The following is a 20,282-nucleotide window of genomic DNA, read 5'->3' as shown; positions in this document are numbered from 1 at the left end:
CTATGGGAGGCACTGTAGCTCCCAGGTCGTCCATCCGAATTTTTTCAGACCGGGAGCTACAGTCCTGCAGCTATGTTACAGTATATACGGTGTCATATACATTATTGTTTTCCCTTGGACTGAAATGTCACATTTTCATTGGTTTAAACATAACACGTGATTGCCTCATATATCTCTATATTTGTTCTGTGAGAAATAATATTAAGCAATATGGCCATCATTGGTCGACGCTTCGCTTACTCATTTCGACATTTCATAGTATTTTATACATAAACTGCATGCCGTAAGTTCTTAAAGTATTTGGAGTTGTTGCCCTTTGAAATTCTTTAAAATTAGAGTAGTTACCCTTAGAATATTGACGTCACATTGTTTTGTTTGGAGCAGAACAAAATGGCAGCGTCGAAATTTGCTCAAATCTCCGCAGAAAGGGAGAAAACATTTGAAATTGAATAGCAACAAAACATTGTAAGTAAACATGGGTGAAGCAAAGATTTTGGAAGAGTATTTGAAAGGTGAGATTGAAAATCCTCGCCATCTATGAGATTGATCAACCCAATATATTTCCGTAGTGAGTCAGTAACTAACCTAATAAGTAATAATGTCTGTACACATACATTATGGTTCTCTGTATTTGTATGTATATGTATATTTTACCAGATGTGTATGTTCATGTACATGTGCTCTTTATAAATATATTTGTTACAGTAAATTACAGATTACAGATTTATAAACATAGTGCTCATGTTAAAAAAACCCACAATTTTGTACTCCACAATTTTAATCTCGTAATCACTCCACCACAGCATAATATTTTTTTCTGATGAGGAAAGATGTGATTTTGAGTATAGGGGGAATAAGAGAAAATCAAAATGGAACAATCAAATAGATAATGCTTTAGATTTAAGCCCAAGATGTAAGAATGTTTATACATGTGTTTTGTTAAAATGTGATCCAATCAAAGATTACACAAGGGTTTGTAAAGTGTGATTATTTTGTTTTTTTAATTTTTTGCTGCTGAAACATGAACTTTGTTTTCATTGTTGTACAATCTTTGTTATTGTACCTTCATCTGGTTGCTAGTGGGACCACTTAAGTACAACCTGTTGTAGTTATTGCTTTGTTTTATGTGCATATATTGGATTATATTTGCATGTATATTTTAAGCTATATACTTTGTTGACATTCCAGTTACCTACATATATTTTAATAACTTTATCCCCAATCATGACCATTTTACAAGAGCTGGCATGACAGAAATATTATTACAGTATATATATTTTATTGTTTATTTTGGAAAACGGTGTACTTTTTATACACTTTGTTGAGTGCAATTCGCATTATGAAATAGTTTTTGTAGATGGTTTGAAGGCATTACAAAATGAAAAAATCTTGTAAAGTCTTATATAAGTCTTTTTTAAAAGTAATTTACGAATTGCTATTCATGCTCTTGTAACAACATTCAAACAATCAATTTGTGCAATTATTTTACATTTATGCAGAAAAATATCAAAATGGGAGTTGTAATTTATTAGCATTTTAAATTATTGTATAGAAGCTTTAATAGATTAAGTACACCAAAGAAAGATTGACATTTTTATGATATAATGCTCCATTGTTTTTATCTTTAAGTTAGATCTCTCACCAATATTTTATCTTTATATCTTTTACAGTGTGTACATTTATTGCAAAATGTTTCAACTGTGTGCTTGTAAGGTTAGATTAAAACGTTTACCTTTTGAATTGCTGTTTAAGGCATTTTGTTGTCTTGATTTATTTTTTGCTTGGAAATTTTTATTTTGTTATTACTACTTCAATTGGTAATTATTGATTTATGGGAGTGAGTTTTTCATCCACTCCTTATGAAATCAGTCGCTATGGAAGTGAAGTGGACCTGTGCACTCATTTGATTAATTAATCCGCAGCATAAAATAGTTCTTTGACGAAATGAGGAATTCACTGTTGCTGATTGTTGTGTTTTGAAAACATACATGTAATTATGGGTGTTCAGGAGTTTCCTACATTGAATGAAATCGAATTATTTACAGCTTTAATTCAAAACAAGGCTCATAGACACTTGAAAATTAAAAAAAAACCTTATTAAACCTTTCAAAATTTTCGAGTAATGATACAATATGACATATGCATCCGATAAAATCATGGTTTGCATAGGGGCTCGGTTTACCAAAGTTAAAACAGAGTAGGTTACGAGCTACTACGTACTTGACAATGTATTCCTGATTGGATGGAGGGGTATATAAACAATATTTCTGTGTGTGTGTGGCAACCATTCAATCTGGCATATTACTTACCAATAATTGAATCGGTCAGCAATTACTTGGTTTTGTTGAAATTTTTGCTTTAATTAAAAGGGCAACACTTAATTACATTCAAAGGCTAAAATAGAAGATATTTTTTTTCGAGAATTTCCGTAAGATTTCATATTCAGAGAAGCTTTTTTTTTTAACTGTTTCACTACTTTGATTATTAAATGACATTATTCATTTAATTTTTAGACGGTGGCTATAAATAGCCACGGTCTATTGCTACGGTCCTGACCGGAAAAGTATTTCTCACGGGGACCCTAGCGGATAAGGGACGATAACTCTGTTAGGTATGCAGTGTTAAACGCAATGTTTTATCTTTGTGTCGATTTCAGTATGAGAACTAATTTTAATCTTATCAGATATTTTAAGCATTATAACAACAAATTATTTTGTACATATATTTTAATAATTTATGAAATTGTGTTTTATTTTAAATGAGCCGTTACCCTGTCGGCTTACGCGGTATCTATAATTTATGCACCAACTGCCACTTGTGACGTTAAACTCTGTATCAGGACTGCATAAACTCTATCACTGCGATAACTGGCTAAGAGATCTCACAATAATCGCTTCTTGTTTTTTATGATGTAAACAATTGTCAGAAACACACTATTTAAACAGGTTTGCCATTTCATATTTCAGCAATTAGGCTTCATCGATGAATTCAGTCATTTTCAACGAATTAATTTTAGTTGAGGAAGAATATTTATTTTGATGTAGCTTATTCCAAAGAATTCACAACAGATACTGACAATATAAATGAATATTACATAAATTACATTTTATTGAACTTTAACCGCCAATGGCACGCTTTCCTCTACAAGTGTGCATGGTTTTTTTTAAACTTACAAAAAACTTGAAATTTACGATACAAATGTGTTTAATTTTTGACTGACCTGTGATGTACCTAATTTTGTAACCCTCTCAGTCTGTAGGAAAATTAATTTTATTACAGGCACCTCAATATTCATCAGACAATATTTACTACTGATGTTAACGCTTTACTTGCTGCTGACTTTCTCTCAAACACGCTAATCGATCGACATCGGATTGTAAAATTCACGTGCAAACCGAGTCGCCATTTTACAATTTTACATATATACATGTATAAACACATTTTACGATGTTTCAAAGAAATAAAGGGATTAAAGACATATGCTGTAAAACGTCTTATGAATTTCTCGGCCTGTCAGCTAGCTCCTGTACATGTATCTCTAGTTGGCAGCATCAAACGCTAGCTTTTTGTGAGAGAAAACAATCGGTTCAACCCATGCAATATTCCATATACATTTATGGTACATTGTGAACGGTAATGCGAGATATAATAATTTTGTTCACTAAACAATTTCTGACGATTTTTTTCACGATAAACTGAATAACGCAATTTGATGAGCGAAGTACTATCTGTGACTTTAATCCATATGCGCCCGTCTCTGCTATTAGAGAACCTTTTCTTTGGTTTTGGGGGGATTTTTTCACTAACAGATAACATTATTTACACATATACGTAAATATCGCCCATTTTGTTCTCAAATAATTTTTAACTCGCGAGTACAACTCTATTATGAGCTTTCTTCGACATTTGTTTCCATCTACAAATAGGCGGGCCTATATAAATGCGTCAGTTGTTGCGACTCGCAATCGAAATACACACCATCACTCAACGAAATGCTACATCGGACGTAGCGTAAACATCCATGCTATATTTGCGATAAATAATGAAACATTAAGGCAAAAAATGTGCTTCATAGATGACTGTAGTATTCTGCTGATCTACATATTAACTATAGCTTTCCGGAAATATTGCCGGGATTTGCGAACCCTAGATCTATTGTATAGTACATGCAAAGAATAAAATGAAATTTATATACACAGCTGTACGGTCAGAAAAAACATGCGTTCAACTTGGATTTTGTTTTGTTTTGGTGTTTTTAAAAACGAATTTTGAATAACTAGTAAAGTTTAATGTAGTAAGTAAATTATGCGTGTTAAAGTGTACTGACTGACTATGAGGACAAAAGCAAGTGTGATGTCCACGAGACTGCAACTTTTTCCCCGTGAAGAAATTGAGGGAAAATGTTGTCGAGAGGGACAATAAACATACTACATGTATGCCCAAATAGTTAGTAAAAACATGATAAGTATTTTATCATACCAAAGCTTTATTTGTTCTCGTTACTTTAAGAAATCTACAATATCTTTAAAGCACAATAGTCCAATCCAAACTTTTCAAAAGTTGTTCCCCTTTGCGGTGTTAACCCAAAGGTCAAAAGGGAAAAAACCAAAATCCACTTCTTTATACAATTTGGGCGTACTGTGATGAAATCGCTTTGGATTTGATTTATTCATACAATATGTGGTGGCAACCCACATGTTTAATTAGTCAACCTGGGGCAATCAAAATACATATATTTAGTACATGTATTACCAAAAACGGAGTTTTAATGTCAACTAATATAGATACAAACATATAGATACAAACATATGGATACGAACTTGTATACTACAAAGGCTACCGTGATAAATCTATGGGTTTTCCCCAAAAGATGACGACAAAGAGACACAACATTTGTAAAGTGTGGTTTGTGATCACAACTACGATTTCCACAGAATTATCCACGTAGGAAACTCACGACCAATTGTGCGAGTATGAGTTAAGTATAAGTACATGTATGAGATACTGGCTGTAGATTTTCGAGAACAATAATTACCATACATGTAATATGCCACTTTCAAACGGCGCCACCGTCTAACAGTACTTTCAGTACTTTGATTAAAACTTAATTATTATCATTAAAGTGGTATGGGACACCGGTCGATATTAATGGGGATTAAAGTACATTATGAATAAAAATACTTTAAGCGGTTGAGAATTTTCATTTTACAATATTTAACCAAAAATACGTTTTAAAACTTTTTGGAAAGGTAAACATTATAAAATCCCCAGCGGATTTGAACTCATGACTTACATATCCGTAGGAAACCCTCTAACCCACAGCTCTACGCTGTTAGGTAGCAATTTTAGGAAAGAAACTATTTATAAAATTATGCTTGATTTTATTGTTTATTTCGATAAATAGTGCGTCATAACATTGAGGTGGCCTATATATATATATATATATATATACCACCTTAATTAAAGCTGAACACCGCTCGTAAATAGGCACCGTCACACAGATACCTGGTATATAAACCCTTTGATTTCGTTACACCCGATTGCACACCTGAACCTCGTGGCCGACATGTAGTATTCCTTTCGTGGTCTTTAGATTTTATGCATTTTTTCCTATCTTATGTTCATTTTCTGTTCGTAAATAATGCATTGACCAATTTATTTGATGTTAGTATTCTCATGGCTTCAAAAAGGTGCGTAAAATTTGATAATTTCATCGCGACCGAGTAACACGGCGAGGCAAAATGTACGTCCACACATGTGAGACCTCTACAGCAAAGTACTTTGAACTGTTTAGAGGTCTGTCCCTTATATAAGGGTTGTAGGGACAGCAGTGATAAAAGAGAAATATGGCGGACAGTGGCTATTTACGAGCGGTGTTCAGCTTTAAAGCTGACATGAATTCATAAGAGCATTTGGTCGCCATATTAGTTTTGATCGCTCCTATACTGCCAATGGGGTATATATACCGGTCGAGAAAGTTACGGTCGGTTGCATTCAGATTGCACGGACTTCTAAGTGCATAAACTACACAATTCAGTAAAATGTTTGTAATAAAGTATAAAGAAAACAACAATCAATAAAATACAAAATATATTTATTCTCTGAAAGACTTTCCATAGTATTTGTATTATTTTGCACAGAGAGTGCTGCCTTACTTCACATTCACATCGAACACGTGTGTCGTTGATACAGAGTGCACAACGTCTGCAACTTTTTAAAAACACCGGCGGCACTACATCCAACCTAGTAGCTAAATGATAGTAAATCCACGAAAGTAACAACGTAACAGCAACTCTTTTCCGTGTTCAGGTGTATGAAATACGGTCCCTGAATGCGGTGAAGCATGAATAGTGCTCTCGGTCTTATTTAGGGGGTGTGTAGCGATGAACAGAACAATAGAAATCGACAACTAATATGGCGGTAGTCGAAAATAAAAGGGAAATAATGCGTATTTATGAATTCATGTCAGCTTTAATATAAACTCCACCGTAATTTAAAAAGTATGAGCCGTAGTTAAATTACAAAAGTATAAAATAGTAGGAGAAAGGGTTACTCAAAACCTTTGCTGCTCATACCTGTCATGTAGAAAACGTGGCCACTGTCTGCCAGGTCTGCAATGCGGCAGTTTAAAAAAGGTAATCAAACAATAGAAGAGAACTGACCAATACGTACTGTAGCTGACACCGTGTCCAGAGAGGTACACTACGGATATAAAAACTAGTTACACGGGAACGTTTAAGAGGATCCCTACAGGGTACTAATACGTAAAAAAAATATAATACCGGTAGATACTGATTTGTGACACCGGATAATTTAGCGTTATCGAACATTGCTGAAAATTTGAGATCGTTAAACTGATTTATTTTCTTGTTCATACCTGTATCACATGGAGAGAGAGTGAGAGAGAGAGAGAGAGAGAGAGAGAGAGAGAGAGAGAGAGAGAGAGAGAGAGAGAGAGAGAGAGAGAGAAAGAGAGAGAGAGTAACTTACTATAATTTTCATGCTTTATGTTATTCATTTATTTAACAGATAGAAAGTACTCACTTTCTGAGGAAATGAAGAGGAGACTGAAACATACACCTTGAAACGAATCAGATTAGTATAGAAAAATGACAACGAGAAGTACAATGTTGTTAATACATATATACAGTCATTTATAACATGACATAAATTTATACCTATACTTGCATGTCATTCCGTATTCCTGTATTATACTTTTCTGGATTTACTAGATTTTCAATTATTTTTTTAATGTACTGTATATTGGTGTCATATACATTTATGTCTGTACACAAACATGATTGATTCTCTGTATTTGACTAATTTATGTATATTTTACAAGATATGTATGTTCATGTACACGTGCTCTCTATAAATATATTCTTTACAGTAAATTTCAGATTACAGATTTATAAACACTTTGCTCATGTTAAAAAAACCCACATTTTTGTACTCAATAAATTTTTTAACTCATAATCACTCCGCCACAGCATAAATATTTTTTTCTGATGAGGAAAATGTGATTGTAAGTAGAGGGGGAATAAGAGAAAATCAAAATGGAACAATCAAATAGATAATGCTGAGATAATGCTGAGATGTTAGGATGTTAATACATAAATTTTGTAAATTGTGATCTTATCAAAGATTACACAAGGGTTTTGTTAAGTGTGATCATTTTTCTTCACTTTTTGCTGCTGAAACATGAACTTTTATTTCATTGTTGTACAATCTTTGTTATTGTAACTTCATTTGGTTACTAGTGGGACCACTTAGGTACAACCTGTTGTTGTTGTTGCTTTGTTTTATGTTAAATACATATTTGATTATATATACATGTATATTTTTAACATTATATTTTTGTTGACATTCCAGTTACCTACATGCACTTTTAATAATTTTATCCCCAATCATTCTCATAGATAATGACCATTTTACAAGAGCTGTTATGACAAATATTATTAGAGTAAATATTTTATAGTTTATTCAGGAAATTGGTGTACTTTTTATACACTTTGGTGAGTGCAATTCGCATTATGAAATAATTTTTGTAGACGTTTGGAAGGCATTACAAAATGAAAAAAACCTTTTAAAATCTTATATAAGTAATGAATTGCTATTCATGCTCTTGTAACAACATTCAAACAATCCATAGTGCAATTATTATAATACATTAATGCAGAAAAATATCAAAATGTGAGTTGTGATTTATTAACATTTTAAAGAGGATTATTGTATAGAAGCTTTAAGAGAATAAGTACACCAAAGCAAGACATTTTTATGATATAATGCTCCATTGTTTTTATCTTAGATCTCTCCTCAATACTTTATCTTTATATCTTATACGGTACAATGTGTACATTTATTGCAAAAGGTTTCCACTGTGTGCTTATATGGTTAGATTAAAACGGTTACTTTTTGAATTGCTGTTTGTTGCATTTTTGTCTTGTTTTACTTTTTGCTTGGAATTTTTTATTTTGTTATTATTACTTCAAATTTTAATTGGAAAATGTTGATTTATGGGAGTGAGTTTTTCATCAACTATTTATGAAATCAGTCGCTAAGGAAGTGAACTGGACCTGTGCCCTCATTTGATAAATGCACAATACAATCGTTTTCGTTTGCAAAAAGTATTTGATATAATTGATAGAATGGAGAGCAAATATTGCATCTCGTGTACCACAATTAGGTTTGAATCCAAACTGGGCATCCGTAATTATATCGTTTGTTTTCGACCAATCTAACAGTAGATGTAAAAAACTTAGCCATATTGCCTACCAGACTCATACCTCTATAATTGTCTGGATTCGTACAACCACCCTTTTTATAAATAGGTACAATGATGGAAGAAGACCAACTTAGAAAAAAAACTAGTATCTAGTATACAATTCAATAGATTGTATAACAAAGGCAACAAGTGCTCCTGGAAATTAATAAAATATTCGTTCAGAATACCATCTTCCCCATGGGATTTTCCCCGCTTCAAATTACTAATAGCTTTTCTAATTTTATCTACGTCGATTTCCTTATCTAATTCATAAAACCACACTCATCAGTTGCTTGTTCACAATTGGTATCAGAACTTCCATCTACATGGGTGATTTTTAAAAAAAATGATAAAAAAAAATTTCAATAGGAACATTTACTACTGATTTTGAATTTTTTCTGAATCTGGCAAAAAAATGTCTAGGGTTGTTTTTCTTCAAAATGTTTAATCTGTTACCTTCAATTTGTTTATACATCTTAAGCTTTGCCTCCTATTTCTTGTATGTACGTACTTACTAACTAAATTCAAGTGGTTTTGATCATTTTGGCAAACATTGAATGTATGTAACGCTATAATATAATCTCTATAAAAAGACTTCAGGATTTCATTAAACCAGGGTTTATCGTTCGTAGACAGATAAGTAGAATACCTTGACCTTGAATTAGCTGGTTTGGACTGGTAACTATTTTTAGAACTTACATGAAAAAAATTGTCAATATCCGTACTCAATAAATAACGTAACAGATTTAAAGAAGATTTATGTTTCATTTGGTATTAAAAGTAAATGTATATATTATATTTAGTATTACCAGTATTTCTCTAAATAATCTCATCCATCCTATTTTATCATTTATGAAAATGCTATCATTAATTTGTTTTTAAAACTATTCTCAGGAAATTGATAACAAATACATTTACATTTGAAAACAGGGCTGCATTTAAGATCGTAGCTACTACGAAGGGCTACGTAGTCTAGCCTAGCCGCTACGTAGATATTCGTAGCCTAAATATTTTAAGCTAGGCATCAAATTCAAAATGGCCGTGTTATTTATTAATCTTTTAAGTTATAATAAATTTCAACATGTATATTTCCGCTTGAAATTAACAAATTATGTAGACGTACATGTAATAGGCTTCAGTTGAATATTTCCAACTTCAAATCTGAGACCTAGCGGTCCGTTCATTAGACTTAGATATATACGCCCTAGCGGCTAGGCTAGCTGCTACGATTTTGAACGCAGCCCAGACTATCGCCCCCTGATCACTCAGGTGTGAAAATCAAAATGATGGTTAGGTGGGAATTGAGAATTTCAGAATGTTGGCTAAGTGGGAATAAATCGATGAATGAATCCGCAGCATAAAATAGCTCTTTGAAGAAATAAGCATTTAACTGTTGCTGATCGTTGTTTATTGAAAACGTACATGTAATTATGGGTATTCAACGTGTGTTTAAAACAAGTGATGCCTAAATTGAATGAAAACGAAATATTTACAGACTTAATTCAAAACAAGACAAATAGGAACTTGGAAAAATAAAAACAACTGAACGTTTTAGAATTTTTGACATGATGACAGGAATAATGATACAATGACATATGTATTTACTATTATGGCTAGCACAAAAGCTCAGTTCACCAATATTAAAACCGAGTAGTTCATGTATGTACGTGTATTCCCAATTGGAGGGAGGGGGTACCTAAAAAGGCCAATATTTCTCTGGATGTCAACAATTCAATCAGGCAGCAGCTGCAATTACTTGGTTTTGTTGTAATGTTTTTTTTTTGCTAAGACCGGACAGCACACACATTCAATGACAAAAATAAAAGGGTAAAATTTTATAAGAATATTCTGGATACTTCCCATCAAGAGAAGCCGTATTAACCGACTCCTAAAAAACCATCGTCAAGAGATCGGTCAAAAAATAATCAAACAATAAATCCCTTACATAGGCGTCGGAACTGGGGGGGGGAGAGTCTAGCCCCCCCCCCCACACACACTTTCAATTTGCTTTCGACGCCACTGCCATAAGTACTTATGTCTAGTTTCACTACTCTGATTTATAATTCTTTTTCTAACAGTGCTTTATCAATTCTTGCTCTTTGCGTAAGGCCTATGCAAGGAGACAGAGTTCTTTTAATAAAAGTCTCTTGTCTATCTCTACGGAACCACGGAATTCCTTTGTCACCTACATGTACTTAAAGATGAAAAAAAACTTGATAGATTTCGTTTAGGAAAAGATGATAATGGTACGGATCGGTTGGACATTTGATGTTTTTACTATCATGAAATATGTCTTAAATGAGATTAAACAACACTTGAACCAAACAATACGCCTCCTAAACCATCACCATATTCAAACCCTGAGAAAGTATTTTGATTAAAATCGCGCTAAAATTTAGAAGAAAATGAAAAGAAAATAGACTGGTGCTACAGACACGAACTATATATACGACAGTTTCTTAACAAGTTCAGTACTAGTGAATTTGGGCACAATTTCAAAGTCGAATATCTTGGATATGGGGTAACCCATACTTGGATATGGGGTAACCCTTATCTATTTTTGTTTATTTTAAGAATGTATGGGATATATACACTCGTAGATACAAAATGCAAAAACAGATATAGATTAATAGAAAATTCAACTTTATTTTTAAAATAAAAATAATCATATACAGAAAGCATTAATTGTATTTCAAGCCACCAACATGATTTCAAAATTGATGAAAATTAAGACGGCAAAAGTAAAAATGCGCCAAATTTACTGATAAAATAGACAAAACTGAGATGTTTAAGTAGGTACAAATGTTGAAATTATGATTTTTTGATAATAAGCTTATAGATATTATTAATGCGGTCTTTTAGTCTGCTTGCCAAAACGACAGACACTGGATTCCGTTCAATAAGTTGTCTTTTTCTGTGCATTAATTAATTTACTCCTTGAAATTTTATTTTAAGGTACTTCACTACGCCGAGACTTATACTTTTTAAGACACTACGTCACAAGATGGCGATTTAAATGTTTTGTTAAACTGTTTGTATCAATCGATTCAGATGTATATCGTAATAGCTCAGTGGTTAAAGTATCAGACTTGTGAACCGCAGGTCATGAGTTCGAACCCGCCTTCGGCTTTTGTTCATGTCTACTGAATGAAATATCTGAAAATATAATTTTTCATCTAAAATTGCACAATTTTTTCCGCCTAAATGACACATATACCTCTTATCCATCATGCTATCTATCATAATCAAGTAATTTTATGCTGATTTGAGAAACTATTTCAAGGTGTAGTGAACCACCTTAAATTAATCGAATACTTTTAGTTTGTCCAGTCTGATGTGATGTGAAATTCTTCCTTTAAACAATAAAGGGGATGTCCGGCCATCTTGTACACATGTGGACCAAAATGTAAAAAGTTCTTGAACTGAATTTTTGTTAATACAAAAAAAAAACACTGACCAAAACTGTTTTGAAAGATAAAAAAGCAATAAATATGAGGTTGTACAAATTGTTTTGTATGCAAAATGCGTAGTACACAAGAACAGAACAATGATTTTTTTTTAATATCAATTAGAACAGCGCAGCTGCAGACTTTAATTGAAGATTTAAAAGGGGATCATTGGTGTCCACTTTACAAACATTTGTTGAGAAAGAGGTTGAAACTTGCACATTGTTTACTCTTTGTTTAGGCATGCCATATGGTGGGATGTATTTTTGAACTATTGATCGAACATCAACTTCCTGTTAATTGACGACTTTGTTTATTTTTAGCCTAAATTTTCAAACAAATTTTCGTCAACGATTTCCCAGCAATTATTAAGGAAGAAGTCTTATCTGCTTTACGACTTGTCAAATGTAAATTGATTAAATATACATTAAATCAAGGTGAAAGGAGATTGAAAGGTCATATATATATTACCTTTTTTCTTACTATTATACAACTTGGCTTAGAAATAGTAATCAAAATTTTGATTAAAACAAGAACTTTATTTTTGGCGGAACAGAGCTGGCGTTTCTGTACATGTAATTCAGAAATACTGATAATTTATGAAATTATTCAGCATTTTAAAAACAATTACATTAAATACATGCTGGATTTTTTAACTTATGTAAACTGATAATAAGGTACTTTAGTTTCAGAATTTGTTTTTAAAAGTATGATTTTCATACTTAAGTATGGGCTTATCTTATCATTTCTATTCTAAATCAGGTTGATGAAGTGGGGTTTTTAAAACGGGCCAAAAAGTTAGCATTTATCATTATGTCAATATGTAACTGCCTGTTTTAAGGGTGAGCAATCGACTTTGATAAGAACAAAGCAAAGATAACTTTGTATCGTTTAAGTGCAACATTGATTATTTAACGATTATTTTTTTTTATGAGAAAAAGAAACATTTACAAAAGATCAAAATTATTAATTCTGTTTTAAATGAATTTGGGGGGAGGGGGTAATGTAAGGTTTTTAGCTCGAGATTTTCTGATCATATTTTGTCTGTCGCCCGTCTGTCCGTAAACTGTTCACTTTTTCAACACCTCCAAAACCACTGGGCCTATTTCAACCAAATTTGTTTCAAAGTACCGTTAGCTGTGAAAATAAGGACCATGCCCCTTTTCAAAGGGAAATAATTAGGAATTATTGAAATGTTTCTGAAATATCTTCTAAAAACCATTTGACAAGGAAAGCTGAAAGGTCTGTTTAAGCATCATCAGGCAGTGTATATTTAAAGTTGTGAAAATCATGGCCCCGGAGCCACGATGGGGGTTCGAATTTTTACATAGGAAAATATAGAATACATCTTTAAAAATTTAAAAATATATAGAAAAGAATAAATATATGGGTTACCCCGTATCCAAGATATTCGACTTTTAAATTACTTGAAATTTCACTGTGCTCAGCTGATCTCAAATTAAAAACCATGAACTTGATAACAAACTAGTGTATATAGTTCTTCATGTCCGCAGCAAATACTGTCACCAGCAGTGCCATTCTCTCACAAGAGGTCGTGCTACACAAGCTTCGCTTACACATTTTTTATAATAATTCTAAATATATTTTGTGATATTCTAAACACTTGTTGTAATGTTGTATCTGCTGATCATGAAGGGAACTATATTTTTTCAAAGCAATTGTGTGAAGAGTACCTGACTTTAGTAATATATATTTAATAGATAGTAAGCACTGATCGAATATATTAAGAATCTTTTAAAAAAATCTTTCTCTAAAACCCATATGCCTAGAAATGCTGTAACTTAGGTGAAAGCAACATCAGATAATGTAGATTCAAATCAAAATCTTGAGGAGTAGGGTTGGGCCACATTGGGGATCAAATTTTATAAAGGAAAACAATTTAATTATTCACAAATATTGAAATGTTATAATGTATGCAAGCATTTTGATATATTGCTGATTTTTTAAAATTGTTAACACTTTGGCCCCTGGACGATTCTTGGGACTCACAAGAGGTTCAGAGTTTGACATTGTTTTTTGTTATACTTTCATGTTGAATACTGAAATCTGATTGGTTAAGACGCAGTTCATAATCCGTTCTATTACCCTCAGCATTAGCAACGCAGTTAGCAACGGGTAACATTACCAATTGTTACATGCGCGAAAATTATGCGGGTACGGTTCGCTGTAGAATTCACGTTATTCCTATATAAAAGCAGTAAAATTTTCTTAAAAATTAAGACATTGAGTATAACAAAATAAATAGTGCCTGTTTGACACCTCTCGAAAACCTTTGTCAACCTCCGCTTCGCGTCGGTTGACAATGGTTTTCTCGGGGTGTCAATTTCAACTGTTACCCTCCTAAACAGGCACTATTTTTTACAATATTCCATATATAAACATATATACATAGGTTTGAGAACTGCAATGCTAAACATGTGCTATGACTGTAAAATCATCCTGTTAGAAAAGGGACTTGATAATAGACATAAGAAATCTAGAGGACAATGAATTTTTATTTATACAGGATCAACATGTATTATATTACATTGTCCAGATATTTTGTATTATGACTTCATTAAGCTGATTTACTCATACCTATTGTTCCTCAAATGAGCGATGTGGCCCATGGGCCTCTTGTTTAACCAATGAGATAACATCATGTGTCAATCACTCCATGTTTTTAAGGGTATGCACTCGTCTCTTTTTTTTAAAAGACGAAACAATTACAAAAACAACTTTGTAACCGCAATAAGGATTATTTGTTAAAGATAGATTATTAATATATTTATTTTCTTATTGAAAATTAGAAATTAGAGACATTACTTAAAATTGCATATTACTACATCAATTTTAGCCATTGGTAATAAAACAAGAGGCCCAATGGGCCAAATCGCTCACCTGAGCAACACTGGCTTTATATGGGCGTTCAAAGGATATTGTGCCATGTGTCCCCTCGGTAGATTACAGTACCCGCAACGTTATTTTTTACAAGATAAACGATAGGATAGGATTCACGCACGATAGGATAGCATTAACGCACGATAGAACAGTATACACGCACGAAAGGATAGGATTAACGCACGATAGAACAGTATACACGCACGATATGATAGGATTAATACACGATAGGAAAGGATAAACGATGTTCATGATATACGAATGATCGATTTAAACGATATTTACGAACAAACTGATAATGGCAGAATTTGAAAGAGAACACGTACAAATAAAGATTTGCGTGGAATTTCTTTTTAGTAACAATTGCCGAGTTGTTAATCATCGCTGCATCATTTATAGAATGTATAAAAATGACCAGTTAATTTTTTTTTCAACTAAAAATATGAGCTTTAATGATCAATAATTTTTCTGTATTGTTAAAATTGTTTTCATTACCGAACACCCTAGCCGATCGCCGCAAATATTTCAGCCCGAGATTAAATCACTCGGAAAATAGCGGGTTTAATTATTATTTATAATATAAATCTAACTCTTGTATAAAGTAAATATAAAATCCATCATAAGTACATTTCTTTCTGTATAAGAAAATGATGCATTAAAAGCGAATTATTACAGACAAGTTAAATATTTACGCAGATACACATTCCGCGTACGATTTGTTAACATTGTTTTCATTACCACACACCCTAGCTGATTGCCGAGTACATTTCAGCCTGAAATCAAATATCACACGGTAAATAACGGGTTTAAAATACAACTCGGGTTTTAATTAAATATAAATCATATCATAAATAGTTTTGTTTCTGTAAAATATGATGCAACAAAATTATATTGCATAAAAAGTTAATGTTTACGCAGGTATACACTCTGCGTACGATTTAACATATTCGATATACAGGTAAATATGTTACCTTGTTCCTAAGAACTTCGTTTTTCATTTTAAATGTTAAAAGATATGATTTACATATAATATTGGTTAATTTTGATCTTAAAAAATTAAAAATTAGTATCCTGACGGAATGTTGGATAGGATTTTACAATTCTTGTTCGATTAATATTCGTATACGGCGCACCGAACGAATTGCAACTTAGTAATAAATTTACTTGCTTATGAAAAGGCACGAAACGATTAACACGATAGGATAAACGGAAGAATTGTTGAAATTAAACGATAAACCTGATAGGATTCACACACGATAGGATAGGATTAACGCACGATAGAACAGTATACACGCACGTTAGGATAGAATTAACGCACGATAGGACAGTATACACGCACGATACGATAGGATTGATACACGATACGATAGGATAGGATTGTAAAAAATAACGTTGCGGGTACTGTAACCAAAAATGAATATCCGAATTTTCACTAATTTTTGCATATACTTAATCTTTAACATATTTACCTTTATTGAATACTATTTTTACCGAAAAAAAGATCATATGCAATATAAATAACTAAATTTTCAGTTGGTGTTCACGATTAACTTCCAGTTCCCTTTATTTTAGCCCCCCCCCCCCCGAATCACTTTATAAAACAATTAAAATATATGAGAGCATAAAGGTACATTTTCTCCCTCCACTACTTACTAGTAATTGTATTTTAAAAAATTCTACATGTGAAAGAAGAAAAGTGTATCACAATGCACCAGAATGAATGCGCTCAATCCCTCAAATTAAAAACATTGATACATTTAATTGGTCTTCTTAATTATAGACGATTGTCATTTACTGTATCAATGAATTCATTTTATATGACGTTTAATATCCTTACTCAGTTGATTGAAGAATAAACCTAACTGAAAAATGTTGTCACATATGTTAAAGAGCTATAATTCAAATTACTGTATTGGCAGGCATGTCGCTCTATTGTACCAAGGCCCATCCATTATTTTCATCTTTATTAAAAAACAACAAATGTGTACAAACAAAGATGATTTTCCGTTGCAATAATTTTTTAAGAACATCGATAATGCTTTTATCCTCATAGTAATAATGTGTCAGGACTATGGAAACTGTTTAAAAGGCGTCGTTTTCATTTTGAGAAGATGTTTCTCTATGTATTCCTATGTAAAAATTTTGACCCCCATTGTGGCCCCACCTTACCTCCGGGGATCAAGATTTGAAAAAAAATTCAATCTACACTACCTGAAGATGCTTCCACACTTTTTTAGTTACAGCTTTTCTGGCTTACTGGTTTTTGAGAAGAAGATTTTTAATGATTTTTCTCTATACACTTGTAACTAAAAATTTGATCCCCCATTGGGGCCCCACCGTAACCCCCGGGGATCATGGTTTGGACAAGCTTGAATCTACACTACTTGGAATGCTTCCACACAAGTTACAGCTTTTCAGGCGAATTAATTTTGAGAAAAGTATTCTTAAAGATATTTCTCTGTATATTTCACCTCAGGTGAGCTAACAATTATTTATGTTTCTGCTACATGTATACACACTTAGTATTTCCATCAGCAAAATTAATCTCCGTTTAGAATGAATAGACAAGAGAAAACACTGACATCTAGCTTAAAACACATTGCAGTAATCAACTATTACGCAAAGACCACACCGTAATACCATTAGAATTTGTATTTTAGTTGTTAAAGTACCGTACCTGTTATTGTATTTTATTTTCCGCAAGTAATAGTCAGCTGTCTTATTTTCCGATGTCTATATTTGATTGATACGTAAAAATTACAAAATACAGGCGATAGTTCCCCTAAGTTACAAACCGTAATTCATGAAAACGAAACGAAAATCAAAACAAGCTAAAACCCCCGTCAAAGGTGAAAATGTCAACGCATTGGAATATTTAATCTCAATTTACTTCACAAAATCGGTATTAAAGTATCTTGCATGTTTCAAATATTCCTTTCGCATGCAAACTGTTCCACAACAACCAAATTCATCTTTGTCAGATTGACCCATTTCTCATACGTTCAAAATGGCCGCTTCAAAGAGGTTTTTGAGATATTGAATACAGAACCCGAAGTTTAACTGATTGACCCCATTCTCTCTATCTTATTTTTAATTTCGTAAATTTCTCAAATTTGAAACAGAATTAGCCCTTAATTTTTGCAATTTATATTTTCCTTCCCATAAGGATAATTTATGCTTAACTACGTTGAATTTTACTCAGTAGTTCTTGAGAAGAAGGTTTTTAAAATGCACCCCCCCCCTGTTTTCTACAGTTTCGAGGTTTTCTCCGCTTTGAATAAAGATCGGTCTTTCATTTTTGCAATTTAAATTTGCCTTACCATAAGGATGCTTTGTGCCAAATTTGGTTGAAATTGGATACGCGGTTTTAGAGAAGAAGTTCAAAACGTAAAAATTTTACAGACGGACGGACAGACGGACGACGGACAAAATGCGATCAGAATAGCTCACTTGAGCTTTCAGCTCAGGTGAGCTAAAACAAGAGGCCCATGGGCCACATCGCTCACCTGAGGAACAATAGGTATGATAAAATCAGCTCAATGGAGTCATAATACAAACTATCTGGACACTGTACAATAATAATGTAGATCCTGTATAAATAAAATCCATTTTCCCCTGGATATTCTTATGTTTATAATCATTAGTCCCTTTTCTAACAGGATGATTTTATAGTCATATCATATGTTGAGTATTGCAGTTCCCAAAAAGATCCCTAACAATAGTTTATATATGGGATATAAACGTACATCAAACTCTGAACCTTCTCGTGAGGCCAAAGAATTGTCTTGGGGCCAAAGTCTTAACAATTATAAAGAATCATCTGGCTGATTAGTTTCTGAGAAGATTTTTAAAGATTTACCCTATATATTCCTTTGTTAAACTTTGACCCCCCCCCCCCCATTGTGGCCCCACCCTACCCTTGGGGATCATTATTTCACAACTTTGAATCTACACTACCTGAGGATGCTTTCACACAAGTTTCAGCTTTCCTGGCTGATTAGTCTCTGAGAAGAAGATTTTTAAAGATTTAATCTGTTTATTCCTATGCAAAACATCGACCTCCCATTGTGGCCCAAACCTACCCCCAGGGGTCACGATTATCACAAATTTGAATCTACACTACCTGAGGATGCTTCCACACAAGTTTCAGTTTTCCTGGCTGGTTTCTGAGAAGAAGATTTTTAAAGATTTACTCTATATAATCATATGTTAAATTTCGACCCCCCATTGTGGCCCCAACCTACACCCAGGGGTTATTATTTTCACAACTTTAAATCTACACTACCTAGGGATGCTTCCACACAAGTTCCAGCTTTGCCGGCGGATTAGTTTCTGAGAAGAAGATTTTTAAAGATTTACTGTATATATTCCTATGTTAAATTTCGATCCCCCATTGTGGCCCCACCCTACCCCCGGTGGTCATGATTTTCACAACTTTGAATTTACACTACCTGAGGATGCATCCACACAAGTGTCAGCTTTCCTGGCGGATTAGTTTCTGAGAAGAAGATTTTTAAAGATTTACTCTATATATTCCTATGTAAACTTTGATCCCCCATTGTGGCCCCACCCTACACCTAGGGGTCATAATTTTCACAACTTTGAATCTACACTACCTGAGGATGCTTCCACACAAGTCTCAGCTTTCCTGGCCGATTAGTTTTTGAGAAGAAGATTTTTAAAGATTTACTCTATATATTCATTTAACTTCGACCCTCCATTGTGGCCCCACCCTCAGGGGAGCTAAAAAGGTTAAGTTTACAATTCAATAAGTTGGTTTATGGAAGAACAGACTTTGAAAATTCTCGTAATAAATATTGACAATTTTTTTACTTTTTTAATCTTTATCTTTTAAGATCTGTGTACAAACATAGAATTGTGAGCAAATCTCTGTATCTTGCTTATAATTCGAAGCTTAACACTCAAATATGGTTATTAAATAGAAATTGTAAACAATTAAACACAAGAAACATGCACTACATGTATAACAAATAAAGAACACAATTTATTTTTTCGAAATGAATCATATATATACATGTATAAACCTACATATTTACGTCAGCGATATCAAACTCTATTTAAACTGAATAAACTCGAGAAAATGCCGAGCATCTCAACAAAACCTATTGCATTGATCTACTATTACGCAAAAGATAACGCCGATTTACCGA

The sequence above is a fragment of the Crassostrea angulata genome, chromosome 4 (genome assembly GCF_025612915.1).
Source record: "Crassostrea angulata isolate pt1a10 chromosome 4, ASM2561291v2, whole genome shotgun sequence".
In the NCBI taxonomy this organism is placed as follows: domain Eukaryota; kingdom Metazoa; phylum Mollusca; class Bivalvia; order Ostreida; family Ostreidae; genus Magallana; species Magallana angulata.
Note: the sequence above shows the minus strand (reverse complement) of the source record.